Source organism: Oncorhynchus keta, unplaced genomic scaffold, assembly GCF_023373465.1.
Source record: "Oncorhynchus keta strain PuntledgeMale-10-30-2019 unplaced genomic scaffold, Oket_V2 Un_contig_1636_pilon_pilon, whole genome shotgun sequence".
In the NCBI taxonomy this organism is placed as follows: Eukaryota; Metazoa; Chordata; class Actinopteri; order Salmoniformes; family Salmonidae; genus Oncorhynchus; species Oncorhynchus keta.
Window position 1 is genome coordinate 102501 of NW_026279869.1, and position 14770 is coordinate 117270.

The window sequence follows — 14770 nt, forward strand, 5'->3', positions numbered from 1 at the left end:
TAGATAGCTAGATTCTTAGAAGATTGATTAGATAGATAGATAGGGTAGATAGATAGATTGATGAAGCGGAGTTAGACTCTTTGAGTTCCATGTAGAACATGTTTAAACAGGGGAGACATGTTTAAATAGGAGTTGACCGCGAGCATGAAAGAGAGGTGAGGAACGAGAGAAATAGGGGTTCTACCTGAGGGTGGGAGAAACTTGTCAACAGGCAGAACAGAACAGTGGTGGGTTTGCAAAGAGGGGAGGGAGATTCTTAGAATTTGTTTTACTTTAAAAGGGTTCTTACCTTTGAAAGAACCAGAAAGGGAAGGAAGAACCCTTTGAGTTCCATGAGAAGAAGGTTACACAGAGGGTTGTACATGGAACCCAAAAGGGTTCTACCTGGAACCAAAAGACCTGAGATTATGGGTGATATTACCTGGAACAGAAAAGGGTTTTCTACCTGGAAAGAAAAAAGGTTCTCACCTGGAACCAAAGGGTTATCTCATCTGGTGAGCCCTCAGTTTGAACACCAGGATCTTTATTATGTGGATGAAGTCAGTACATAATCTGCAAAGAACAGGAAGTCAGAAACAAGTGGACTTGTCAACATGCAGAACAGAACAGGGTGGGTTTGCAAAGACCTCCGTCAGCTCCATTCTTAGAATTTGTTCTTTAAAAGGGTTCTGACTTGAACCATTTTTTGTTAATTAAAGGTTAACATAAAAGGGTTGTACATGGAACCCAAAAGGGTTCTACCTGGAATCCAAAAGGGTTCTACCTGGAACCAAAAAGGGTTATCCTATGGGCACAGCCAAAGAACCCTTATGGAAGCCTTCTTTCTGTGAGTGTACATACTGTAAGATCAATGCGACACACAATTGGCCCAGCATCGTCGTTACGGGTTACGGTTTGGCCGGGGTACGCCGTCATTGTAAATAAGAATTTGTTCTTAACTGACTTGCCTTGTTAATTAAAGGTTCAAATAAAATAAATCCCAAACAATCTTAGGACGGGAATCAATCTGACCGCGCTTTGTGGGCTATGCACCTTTTAAAGGCAATGCTTCCACGAATGTTGGCTATGCACCTTTTAAAGGCAATGCTTCCACGATTGTGGGCTATGCACCTTTTAAAGGCAATGCTTCCACGATTGTTGGCTATGCACCTTTTAAAGGCAATGCTTCCACGATTGTTGGCTATGCACCTTTTAAAGGCAATGCTTCCACGATTGTTGGCTATGCACCTTTTAAAGGCAATGCTTCCACGATTGCGGAGACTGAATTCACGGTAAACGGTAAACGCTGCACATATCGGCTCAGTAGGAAATTAGCTTTCAATGTCAAACGTGCTATAACACTGATTTACCGCTAATGGGACTGAATTCAGACCGTAGCCTTGGTTACAGATACGTTGTGCTGCAGTAATGTCAACTCATCTGCTCCTAGTCATGGCTAGCATGTTTAAATAGGAGTTGACACGACAGGCTAGCATGTTTAAATAGGAGTTGACACGACAGGCTAGCATGTTTAAATAGGATTTGACACGACAGGCTAGCATGTTTAAATAGGAGTTGACACGACAGGCTAGCATGTTTAAATAGGAGTTGACACGACAGGCTAGCATGTTTAAATAGGAGTTGACACGACAGGCTAGCATGTTTAAATAGGAGTTGACACGACAGGCTAGCATGTTTAAATAGGAGTTGACACGACAGGCTAGCATGTTTAAATAGGAGTTGACACGACAGGCTAGCATGTTTAAATAGGAGTTGACACGACAGGCTAGCATGTTTAAATAGGAGTTGACACGACAGGCTAGCATGTTTAAATAGGAGTTGACACGACAGGCTAGCATGTTTAAATAGGAGTTGACATGACAGTCCAAACCGATCTAGGACCGTCAGGTTAACACGTTTAAATAGGAGTTGACACGACAGGTTAGCATGTTTAAATAGGAGTTGACACGACAGGCTAGCATGTTTAAATAGGAGTTGACACGACAGTCCAAATCGATCTAGGACCGTCAGGCTAACATGTTTAAATAGGAGTTGACACGACAGTCCAAACCGATCTAGGACCGTCAGGTTAACATGTTTAAATAGGAGTTTACACGACAGGCTAGCATGTTTAAATAGGAGTTGACACGACAGTCTAGCATGTTTAAATAGGAGTTGACACGACAGGCTAGCATGTTTAAATAGGAGTTGACATGTTTAAACAGGCTGACACGACAGGCATGTTTAAATAGGAGTTGACACGACAGGCTAGCATGTTTAAATAGGAGTTGACACGACAGGCTAGCATGTTTAAATAGGAGTTGACACGACAGGCTAGCATGTTTAAATAGGAGTTGACACGACAGGCTAGCATGTTTAAATAGGAGTTGACACGACAGGCTAGCATGTTTAAATAGGAGTTGACACGACAGGCTAGCATGTTTAAATAGGAGTTGACACGACAGGCTAGCATGTTGAAATAGGAGTTGACACGACAGGCTAGCATGTTTAAATAGGAGTTGACACGACAGGCTAACATGTTTAAATAGGAGTTGACACGACAGTCCAAACAGATCTAGGACCGTCAGGTTAACATGTTTAAATAGGAGTTGACACGACAGGCTAGCATGTTTAAATAGGAGTTGACACGACAGGCTAGCATGTTTAAATAGGAGTTGACACGACAGGCTAGCATGTTTAAATAGGAGTTGACACGACAGGCTAACATGTTTAAATAGGAGTTGACACGACAGTCTAAACAGATCTAGGACCGTCAGGTTAACATGTTTAAATAGGAGTTGACACGACAGGCTAGCATGTTTAAATAGGAGTTGACACGACAGGCTAGCATGTTTAAATAGGAGTTGACACGACAGGCTAGCATGTTTAAATAGGAGTTGACACGACAGGCTAGCATGTTTAAATAGGAGTTGACACGACAGGCTAGCATGTTTAAATAGGAGTTGACACGACAGGCTAGCATGTTTAAATAGGAGTTGACACGACAGGCTAGCATGTTTAAATAGGAGTTGACACGACAGGCTAGCATGTTTAAATAGGAGTTGACACGACAGGCTAGCATGTTTAAATAGGAGTTGACACGACAGGCTAGCATGTTTAAATAGGAGTTGACACGACAGGCTAGCATGTTTAAATAGGAGTTGACACAGGCTAGCATGTTTAAACAGGCGACAGCATGTTTAAATAGGAGTTGACACGACAGGCTAGCATGTTTAAATAGGAGTTGACACGACAGGCTAGCATGTTTAAATAGGAGTTGACACGACAGGCTAGCATGTTTAAATAGGAGTTGACACGACAGGCTAGCATGTTTAAATAGGAGTTGACACGACAGGCTAGCATGTTTAAATAGGAGTTGACATCACAGTCCAAATAGGAGTTAGGACCGACAGGTTAACATGTTTAAATAGGAGTTGACACGACAGGCTAGCATGTTTAAATAGGAGTTGACACGACAGGCTAGCATGTTTAAATAGGAGTTGACACGACAGTCCTAGCATGTTTAAATAGGAGGCGACAGGCTAGCATGTTTAAATAGGAGTTGACACGACAGGCTAGCATGTTTAAATAGGAGTTGACACGACAGGCTAGCATGTTTAAATAGGAGTTGACACGACAGGCTAGCATGTTTAAATAGGAGTTGACACGACAGGCTAGCATGTTTAAATAGGAGTTGACACGACAGGCTAGCATGTTTAAATAGGAGTTGACACGACAGGCTAGCATGTTTAAATAGGAGTTGACAGCTAGCATGTTTAAACAGACAGGCGACAGGCATGTTTAAATAGGAGTTGACACGACAGGCTAGCATGTTTAAATAGGAGTTGACACGACAGGCTAGCATGTTTAAATAGGAGTTGACACGACAGGCTAGCATGTTTAAATAGGAGTTGACACGACAGGCTAGCATGTTTAAATAGGAGTTGACACGACAGGCTAGCATGTTTAAATAGGAGTTGACACGACAGGCTAGCATGTTTAAATAGGAGTTGACACGACAGGCTAGCATGTTTAAATAGGAGTTGACACGACAGGCTAGCATGTTGAAATAGGAGTTGACACGACAGGCTAGCATGTTTAAATAGGAGTTGACACGACAGGCTAACATGTTTAAATAGGAGTTGACACGACAGTCCAAACAGATCTAGGACCGTCAGGTTAACATGTTTAAATAGGAGTTGACACGACAGGCTAGCATGTTTAAATAGGAGTTGACACGACAGGCTAGCATGTTTAAATAGGAGTTGACACGACAGGCTAGCATGTTTAAATAGGAGTTGACACGACAGGCTAACATGTTTAAATAGGACACGACAGGACACAACAGTCCTAACAGATCTAGGACCGTCAGGCTAGCATGTTTAAATAGGAGACACGACAGGCTAACATGTTTAAATAGGAGTTGACACGACAGGCTAGCATGTTTAAATAGGAGTTGACACGACAGGCTAGCATGTTTAAATAGGAGTTGACACGACAGGCTAGCATGTTTAAATAGGAGTTGACACGACAGGCTAGCATGTTTAAATAGGAGTTGACACGACAGGCTAGCATGTTTAAATAGGAGTTGACACGACAGGCTAGCATGTTTAAATAGGAGTTGACACGACAGGCTAGCATGTTTAAATAGGAGTTGACACGACAGGCTAGCATGTTTAAATAGGAGTTGACACGACAGGCTAGCATGTTTAAATAGGAGAGCTAGCATGTTTTGACACGACAGGCTAGCATGTTTAAATAGGAGTTGACACACGACAGGCACGACAGCATGTTTAAATAGGAGTTGACACGACAGGCTAACATGTTTAAATAGGAGTTGACACGACAGGCTAGCATGTTTAAATAGGAGTTGACACGACAGGCTAGCATGTTTAAATAGGAGTTGACACGACAGGCTAGCATGTTTAAATAGGAGTTGACACGACAGGCTAGCATATTTAAATAGGAGTTGACACAGACAGTTAAATCGATCTAGGACCGACAGGCTAACATGTTTAAATAGGAGTTGACACGACAGGTTAGCATGTTTAAATAGGAGTTGACACGACAGGCTAGCATGTTTAAATAGGAGTTGACACGACAGTCCAAATCGATCTAGGACCGTCAGGCTAACATGTTTAAATAGGAGTTGACACGACAGTCCAAACCGATCTAGGACCGTCAGGTTAACATGTTTAAATAGGAGTTTACACGACAGGCTAGCATGTTTAAATAGGAGTTGACACGACAGGCTAGCATGTTTAAATAGGAGTTGACACGACAGGCTAGCATGTTTAAATAGGAGTTGACACGACAGGCTAGCATGTTTAAATAGGAGTTGACACGACAGGCTAGCATGTTTAAATAGGAGTTGACACGACAGGCTAGCATGTTTAAATAGGAGTTGACACGACAGGCTAGCATGTTTAAATAGGAGTTGACACGACAGGCTAGCATGTTTAAATAGGAGTTGACACGACAGGCTAGCATGTTTAAATAGGAGTTGACACGACAGGCTAGCATGTTTAAATAGGAGTTGACACGACAGGCTAGCATGTTTAAATAGGAGTTGACACGACAGGCTAGCATGTTTAAATAGGAGTTGACACGACAGGCTAGCATGTTTAAATAGGAGTTGACACGACAGGCTAGCATGTTTAAATAGGAGTTGACACGACAGGCTAGCATGTTTAAATAGGAGTTGACACGACAGGCTAGCATGTTTAAATAGGAGTTGACACGACAGGCTAGCATGTTTAAATAGGAGTTGACACGACAGGCTAGCATGTTTAAATAGGAGTTGACACGACAGGCTAGCATGTTTAAATAGGAGTTGACACGACAGGCTAGCATGTTTAAATAGGAGTTGACACGACAGGCTAGCATGTTTAAATAGGAGTTGACACGACAGGCTAGCATGTTTAAATAGGAGTTGACACGACAGGCTAGCATGTTTAAATAGGAGTTGACACGACAGGCTAGCATGTTTAAATAGGAGTTGACACGACAGGCTAGCATGTTTAAATAGGAGTTGACACGACAGGCTAGCATGTTTAAATAGGAGTTGACACGACAGGCTAGCATGTTTAAATAGGAGTTGACACGACAGGCTAGCATGTTTAAATAGGAGTTGACACGACAGGCTAGCATGTTTAAATAGGAGTTGACACGACAGGCTAGCATGTTTAAATAGGAGTTGACACGACAGGCTAGCATGTTTAAATAGGAGTTGACACGACAGGCTAGCATGTTTAAATAGGAGTTGACACGACAGGCTAGCATGTTTAAATAGGAGTTGACACGACAGGCTAGCATGTTTAAATAGGAGTTGACACGACAGGCTAGCATGTTTAAATAGGAGTTGACACGACAGGCTAGCATGTTTAAATAGGAGTTGACACGACAGGCTAGCATGTTTAAATAGGAGTTGACACGACAGGCTAGCATGTTTAAATAGGAGTTGACACGACAGGCTAGCATGTTTAAATAGGAGTGACATGACAGTCCAAACCGACAGGACCGTCAGGTTAACATGTTTAAATAGGAGTTGACACGACAGGTTAGCATGTTTAAATAGGAGTTGACACGACAGGCTAGCATGTTTAAATAGGAGTTGACACGACAGTCCAAATGTTTATCTAGGACCGACAGGCTAACATGTTTAAATAGGAGTTGACACGACAGTCCAAACCGATCTAGGACCGCATGTTTCAGGTTAACATGTTTAAATAGGAGTTGACACGACAGGCTAGCATGTTTAAATAGGAGTTGACACGACAGGCTAGCATGTTTAAATAGGAGTTGACACGACAGGCTAGCATGTTGAAATAGGAGTTGACACGACAGGCTAGCATGTTTAAATAGGAGTTGACACGACAGGATAACATGTTTAAATAGGAGTTGACACGACAGTTTAAACAGATCTGACACGTCAGGCTAGCATGTTTAAATAGGAGTTGACACGACAGGCTAGCATGTTTAAATAGGAGTTGACACGACAGGCTAGCATGTTTAAATAGGAGTTGACACGACAGGCTAGCATGTTTAAATAGGAGTTGACACGACAGGCTAGCATGTTTAAATAGGAGTTGACACGACAGGCTAGCATGTTTAAATAGGAGTTGACACGACAGGCTAGCATGTTTAAATAGGAGTTGACACGACAGGCTAGCATGTTTAAATAGGAGTTGACACGACAGGCTAGCATGTTTAAATAGGAGTTGACACGACAGGCTAGCTAGCATGTTTAAATAGGAGTTGACACGACAGGCTAGCATGTTTAAATAGGAGTTGACACGACAGGCTAGCATGTTTAAATAGGAGTTGACACGACAGGCTAGCATGTTTAAATAGGAGTTGACACGACAGGCTAGCATGTTTAAATAGGAGTTGACACGACAGGCTAGCATGTTTAAATAGGAGTTGACACGACAGGCTAGCATGTTTAAATAGGAGTTGACACGACAGGCTAGCATGTTTAAATAGGAGTTGACACGACAGGCTAGCATGTTTAAATAGGAGTTGACATGACAGGCTAGCATGTTTAAATAGGAGTTGACACGACAGGCTAGCATGTTTAAATAGGAGTTGACACGACAGGCTAGCATGTTTAAATAGGAGTTGACACGACAGGCTAGCATGTTTAAATAGGAGTTGACACGACAGGCTAGCATGTTTAAATAGGAGTTGACACGACAGGCTAGCATGTTTAAATAGGAGTTGACACGACAGGCTAACATGTTTAAATAGGAGTTGACACGACAGGCTAACATGTTTAAATAGGAGTTGACACGACAGGCTAACATGTTTAAATAGGAGTTGACACGACAGGCTAGCATGTTTAAATAGGAGCATGTTTTGACACGACAGGCTAGCATGTTTAAATAGGAGTTGACACGACAGGCTAGCATGTTTAAATAGGAGTTGACACGACAGGCTAGCATGTTGAAATAGGAGTTGACACGACAGGCTAGCATGTTTAAATAGGAGTTGACACGACAGGCTAACATGTTTAAATAGGAGTTGACACGACAGTCCAAACAGATCTAGGACCGTCAGGTTAGCATGTTTAAATAGGAGTTGACACGACAGGCTAGCATGTTTAAATAGGAGTTGACACGACAGGCTAGCATGTTTAAATAGGAGTTGACATGACAGGCTAGCATGTTTAAATAGGAGTTGACACGACAGGCTAGCATGTTTAAATAGGAGTTGACACGACAGGCTAGCATGTTTAAATAGGAGTTGACACGACAGGCTAGCATGTTTAAATAGGAGTTGACACGACAGGCTAGCATGTTTAAATAGGAGTTGACACGACAGGCTAGCATGTTTAAATAGGAGTTGACACGACAGGCTAGCATGTTTAAATAGGAGTTGACACGACAGGCTAGCATGTTTAAATAGGAGTTGACACGACAGGCTAGCATGTTTAAATAGGAGTTGACACGACAGGCTAACATGTTTAAATAGGAGTTGACATGTTTAAACAGGCTAGCATGTTTAAATAGGAGTTGACACGACAGGCTAGCATGTTTAAATAGGAGTTGACACGACAGGCTAACATGTTTAAATAGGAGTTGACACGACAGGCTAGCATGTTTAAATAGGAGTTGACACGACAGGCTAGCATGTTTAAATAGGAGTTGACACGACAGGCTAACATGTTTAAATAGGAGTTGACACGACAGGCTAACATGTTTAAATAGGAGTTGACACGACAGGCTAACATGTTTAAATAGGAGTTGACACGACAGGCTAGCATGTTTAAATAGGAGTTGACACGACAGGCTAGCATGTTTAAATAGGAGTTGACACGACAGGCTAGCATGTTTAAATAGGAGTTGACACGACAGGCTAGCATGTTTAAATAGGAGTTGACACGACAGGCTAGCATGTTTAAATAGGAGTTGACACGACAGGCTAGCATGTTTAAATAGGAGTTGACACGACAGGCTAGCATGTTTAAATAGGAGTTGACACGACAGGCTAGCATGTTTAAATAGGAGTTGACACGACAGGCTAGCATATTTAAATAGGAGTTGACACGACAGGCTAGCATGTTTAAATAGGAGTTGACACGACAGGCTAGCATGTTTAAATAGGAGTTGACACGACAGGCTAGCATGTTTAAATAGGAGTTGACACGACAGGCTAGCATGTTTAAATAGGAGTTGACACGACAGGCTAGCATGTTTAAATAGGAGTTGACACGACAGGCTAACATGTTTAAATAGGAGTTGACACGACAGGCTAGCATGTTTAAATAGGAGTTGACACGACAGGCTAGCATGTTTAAATAGGAGTTGACACGACAGGCTAGCATGTTTAAATAGGAGTTGACACGACAGGCTAGCATGTTTAAATAGGAGTTGACACGACAGGCTAGCATGTTTAAATAGGAGTTGACACGACAGGCTAGCATGTTTAAATAGGAGTTGACAGTTGACACAGCATGTTTAAACAGGCGACAGCATGTTTAAATAGGAGTTGACACGACAGGCTAGCATGTTTAAATAGGAGTTGACACGACAGGCTAGCATGTTTAAATAGGAGTTGACACGACAGGCTAGCATGTTTAAATAGGAGTTGACACGACAGGCTAGCATGTTTAAATAGGAGTTGACACGACAGGCTAGCATGTTTAAATAGGAGTTGACACGACAGCTAGCATGTTTAAATAGTTGACACGACATGTTTAAATAGGAGTTGACACGACAGGCTAGCATGTTTAAATAGGAGTTGACACGACAGGCTAGCATGTTTAAATAGGAGTTGACACGACAGGCTAGCATGTTTAAATAGGAGTTGACACGACAGGCTAGCATGTTTAAATAGGAGTTGACACGACAGGCTAGCATGTTTAAATAGGAGTTGACACGACAGGCTAGCATGTTTAAATAGGAGTTGACACGACAGGCTAGCATGTTTAAATAGGAGTTGACACAGGACAGGCTAGCATGTTTAAATAGGAGTTGACACGACAGGCTAGCATGTTTAAATAGGAGTTGACACGACAGGCTAGCATGTTTAAATAGGAGTTGACACGACAGCTAGCATGTTTAAATAGGAGCATGTTTAAATAGGAGTTGACACGACAGGCTAGCATGTTTAAATAGGAGTTGACACGACAGGCTAGCATGTTTAAATAGGAGTTGACAAGACAGGCTAGCATGTTTAAATAGGAGTTGACACGACAGGCTAGCATGTTTAAATAGGAGTTGACACGACAGGCTAGCATGTTTAAATAGGAGTTGACACGACAGGCTAGCATGTTTAAATAGGAGTTGACACGACAGGCTAGCATGTTTAAATAGGAGTTGACTAACAGGAGAGTTGACACGACAGGCTAGCATGTTTAAATAGGAGTTGACACGACAGGCTAGCATGTTTAAATAGGAGTTGACACGACAGGCTAGCATGTTTAAATAGGAGTTGACACGACAGGCTAGCATATTTAAATAGGAGTTGACACGACAGGCTAACATGTTTAAATAGGAGTTGACACGACAGGCTAGCATATTTAAATAGGAGTTGACACGACAGGCTAGCATGTTTAAATAGGAGTTGACACGACAGGCTAGCATGTTTAAATAGGAGTTGACACGACAGGCTAGCATGTTGAGGGCTACGTGAACAGATACAACTATGTCCTCTGACGTTGACTCAAGCGAGTGTCCTAAACCAAACAGACCGGGATAAACACGGGATAAACACGGGATAAACACGGGATAAACACGGGATAAACACGGGATAAAGAGGTGAGGGAGTGGCGTTGTGTTATCACGGGCTACGTAAAACAGCAAAGCAGGAAGTGACCTCACCACCTCTGTCTCTGTGAAAACTCAAACACAGGAATTCCTGTAAGGTACAGGAACTAGAGCCACTTAGGAAGAGGATTGATGTTAGGAAAGTATGTCGACTCAACTCGACTCGAGTGGTTTGTGGTGTTTTATGGAACCTTTATTTAACAAGGCAGGTCAGTTAAGAACAAATTCTTATTTACAATGACGGCCTGTTCAGGCCAAACCCGGACGACTGCGGGCCAATTGTGCACCGCCCTATGGGACTCCCAGTCACCCTACATCCTGGAATCGAACCAGGGTCTGTAGTGACACCGCTAGCACTGAGATCCAGTGCCTTAGACCGCTGCGCCACTCGGGGTACACACAGTGCCTTAGACCGCTGCACCACTCGGGGTACACACAGTGCCTTAGACCGCTGCACCACTCGGGGTACACACAGTGCCTTAGACCGCTGCACCACTCGGGGTACACACAGTGCCTTAGACCGCTGCACCACTCGGGGTACACACGGTGCCTTAGACCGCTGCACCACTCGGGGTACACACAGTGCCTTAGACCGCTGCACCACTCGGGGTACACACAGTGCCTTAGACCGCTGCACCACTCGGGGTACACACAGTGCCTTAGACCGCTGCACCACTCAGGGTACACACAGTGCCTTAGACCGCTGCACCACTCAGGGTACACACAGTGCCTTAGACCGCTGCACCACTCGGGGACACACAGTGCCTTAGACCGCTGCACCACTCGGGGTACACACAGTGCCTTAGACCGCTGCACCACTCGGGGCGCACGCGGGCGGTGTTCCCAATGACACACTGTTCCCTACACAGTGAACTACTCGGGGCGCACGCGGGCGGTGTTCCCAATGACACACTGTTCCCTACAGAGTGAACTACTTAGGGCGCACACAGGCGGTGTTCCAAATGACACACCGTTCCCTACACAGTGAACTACTCAGGGCGCACGCAGGCGGTGTTCCCAATGACACACTGTTCCCTACACAGTGAACTACTCAGGGCGCAAGCAGGCGGTGTTCCCAATGACACACTGTTCCCTACACAGTGAACTACTCAGGGCGCACGCAGGCGGTGTTCCCAATGACACACTGTTCCCTACACAGTGAACTACTCAGGGCGCAAGCAGGCGGTGTTCCCAATGACACACTGTTCCCTACACAGTGAACTACTCAGGGTGCACAGCAGGCGGTGTTCCCAATGACACACTGTTCCCTACACAGTGAACTACTCAGGGTGCAAGCAGGCGGTGTTCCCAATGACACACTGTTCCCTACACAGTGAACTACTCAGGGCGCACGCAGGCGGTGTTCCCAATGACACACTGTTCCCTACACAGTGAACTGGATGTAGTGCTCTTTGGGTTTCAGCACTGATGTGACGGTTGCCGTGACGAATCTCCCTCTTCTATAAACCCATGTTCTGACCTTTCATTAACACCGCGGTCATGGCGGGGCAGCAGGGGGTCCAACTGGGTCAGGAACTCATCAAAACACCCAAACGGATATGGAAGAAAGATAGACTGTTGAATTCTGATCTACTAGAAAGGTGGTATGTTGACTTGGAGAGTCTGTCTGATATGACAACTGCCGTGACGAATCTCCCTCTTATATACAGTCAGCCCTTCCAGGAGGAGGCTATTAATAACTCCAGGGTCACATTGGAGTGGTTAGGGGGTAGGAAAGTGGGGTCAGGACATCAAACCATAACATCGGGACATCGAACCAGAGAAGGAATGCCGACATGACTTCCACACTGTCTTGATGTTTAAGGTCAGTGGTAGGAGATACCCTTCAACACTGTCTACATGTTTAAGGTCAGTGATAGGAGATACCCTTCAACACTGTCTACATGTTTAAGGTCAGTGGTAGGAGATACCCTTCAACACTGTCTACATGTTTAAGGTCAGTGGTAGGAGATACCCTTCAACACTGTCTTCATGTTTAAGGTCAGTGATAGGAGATACCCTTCAACACTGTCTTCATGTTTAAGGTCAGTGGTAGGAGATACCCTTCAACACTGTCTACATGTTTAAGGTCAGTGGTAGGAGATACCCTTCAACACTGTCTACATGTTTAAGGTCAGTGGTAGGAGATACCCTTCAACACTGTCTACATGTTTAAGGTCAGTGATAGGAGATACCCTTCAACACTGTCTACATGTTTAAGGTCAGTGGTAGGAGATACCCTTCAACACTGTCTACATGTTTAAGGTCAGTGGTAGGAGATACCCTTCAACACTGTCTACATGTTTAAGGTCAGGGTCAGTGGTAGGAGATACCCTTCAACACTGTCTACATGTTTAAGGTCAGTGGTAGGAGATACCCTTCAACACTGTCTACATGTTTAAGGTCAGTGATAGGAGATACCCTTCAACACTGTCTACATGTTTAAGGTCAGTGGTAGGAGATACCCTTCAACACTGTCTACATGTTTAAGGTCAGTGGTAGGAGATACCCTTCAACACTGTCTACATGTTTAAGGTCAGTGGTAGGAGATACCCTTCAACACTGTCTACATGTTTAAGGTCAGTGGTAGGAGATACCCTTCAACACTGTCTACACATGTTTCAACACTGTCTCATGGTCAGTGGTAGGAGATACCCTTCAACACTGTCTACATGTTTAAGGTCAGTGGTAGGAGATACCCTTCAACACTGTCTACATGTTTAAGGTCAGTGATAGGAGATACCCTTCAACACTGTCTTCATGTTTAAGGTCAGTGATAGGAGATACCCTTCAACACTGTCTACATGTTTAAGGTCAGTGATAGGAGATACCCTTCAACACTGTCTACATGTTTAAGGTCAGTGATAGGAGATACCCTTCAACACTGTCTTCATGTTTAAGGTCAGTGGTAGGAGATACCCTTCAACACTGTCTACATGTTTAAGGTCAGTGGTAGGAGATACCCTTCAACACTGTCTACATGTTTAAGGTCAGTGATAGGAGATACCCTTCAACACTGTCTACATGTTTAAGGTCAGTGGTAGGAGATACCCTTCAACACTGTCTACATGTTTAAGGTCAGTGATAGGAGATACCCTTCAACACTGTCTACATGTTTAAGGTCAGGGTCAGTGGTAGGAGATACCCTTCAACACTGTCTACATGTTTAAGGTCAGTGGTAGGAGATACCCTTCAACACTGTCTACATGTTTAAGGTCAGTGATAGGAGATACCCTTCAACACTGTCTTCATGTTTAAGGTCAGTGATAGGAGATACCCTTCAACACTGTCTACATGTTTAAGGTCAGTGGTAGGAGATACCCTTCAACACTGTCTTCATGTTTAAGGTCAGTGGTAGGAGATACCCTTCAACACTGTCTACATGTTTAAGGTCAGTGGTAGGAGATACCCTTCAACACTGTCTACATGTTTAAGGTCAGTGGTAGGAGATACCCTTCAACACTGTCTACATGTTTAAGGTCAGTGATAGGAGATACCCTTCCACACTGTCTTCATGTTTAAGGTCAGGGTCAGTGGTAGGAGATACCCTTCAACACTGTCTTCATGTTTAAGGTCAGTGATAGGAGATACCCTTCAACACTGTCTACATGTTTAAGGTCAGTGGTAGGAGATACCCTTCAACACTGTCTTCATGTTTAAGGTCAGTGATAGGAGATACCCTTCAACACTGTCAGTGATAGTGTAGAAAATAGTACAAATAAAGACAAAGCCTGGAATGAGTAGGTGTGTCTATACTGTCTATACTGACTGGGACTATAGATACATGACTGGAATGAGTAGGTGTGTCTATACTGTCTAAACTGGGACTATAGATACATGACTGGAATGAGTAGGTGTGTCTATACTGTCTAAACTGACTGGGACTATAGATACATGACTGGAATGAGAGGGAGAGGTAGAGAGCGAGAAGGAGATGGAGAGAGAAAGAGAGAGATGTAGAGAGAGAGCGAGAGAGAGAAAAAGAGAGAGAGAGACAGATCAAGTTGGAGAAGGCCTTTGAA

General features: G+C 43.7%; 1 pseudogene; it reads right to left on the reverse strand.

Moving 5' to 3' along the window:
- LOC127919333 (glucagon receptor-like) overlaps positions 1-14770 on the reverse strand; it is a 72456-nt pseudogene that overhangs the window by 6667 nt on the left and 51019 nt on the right.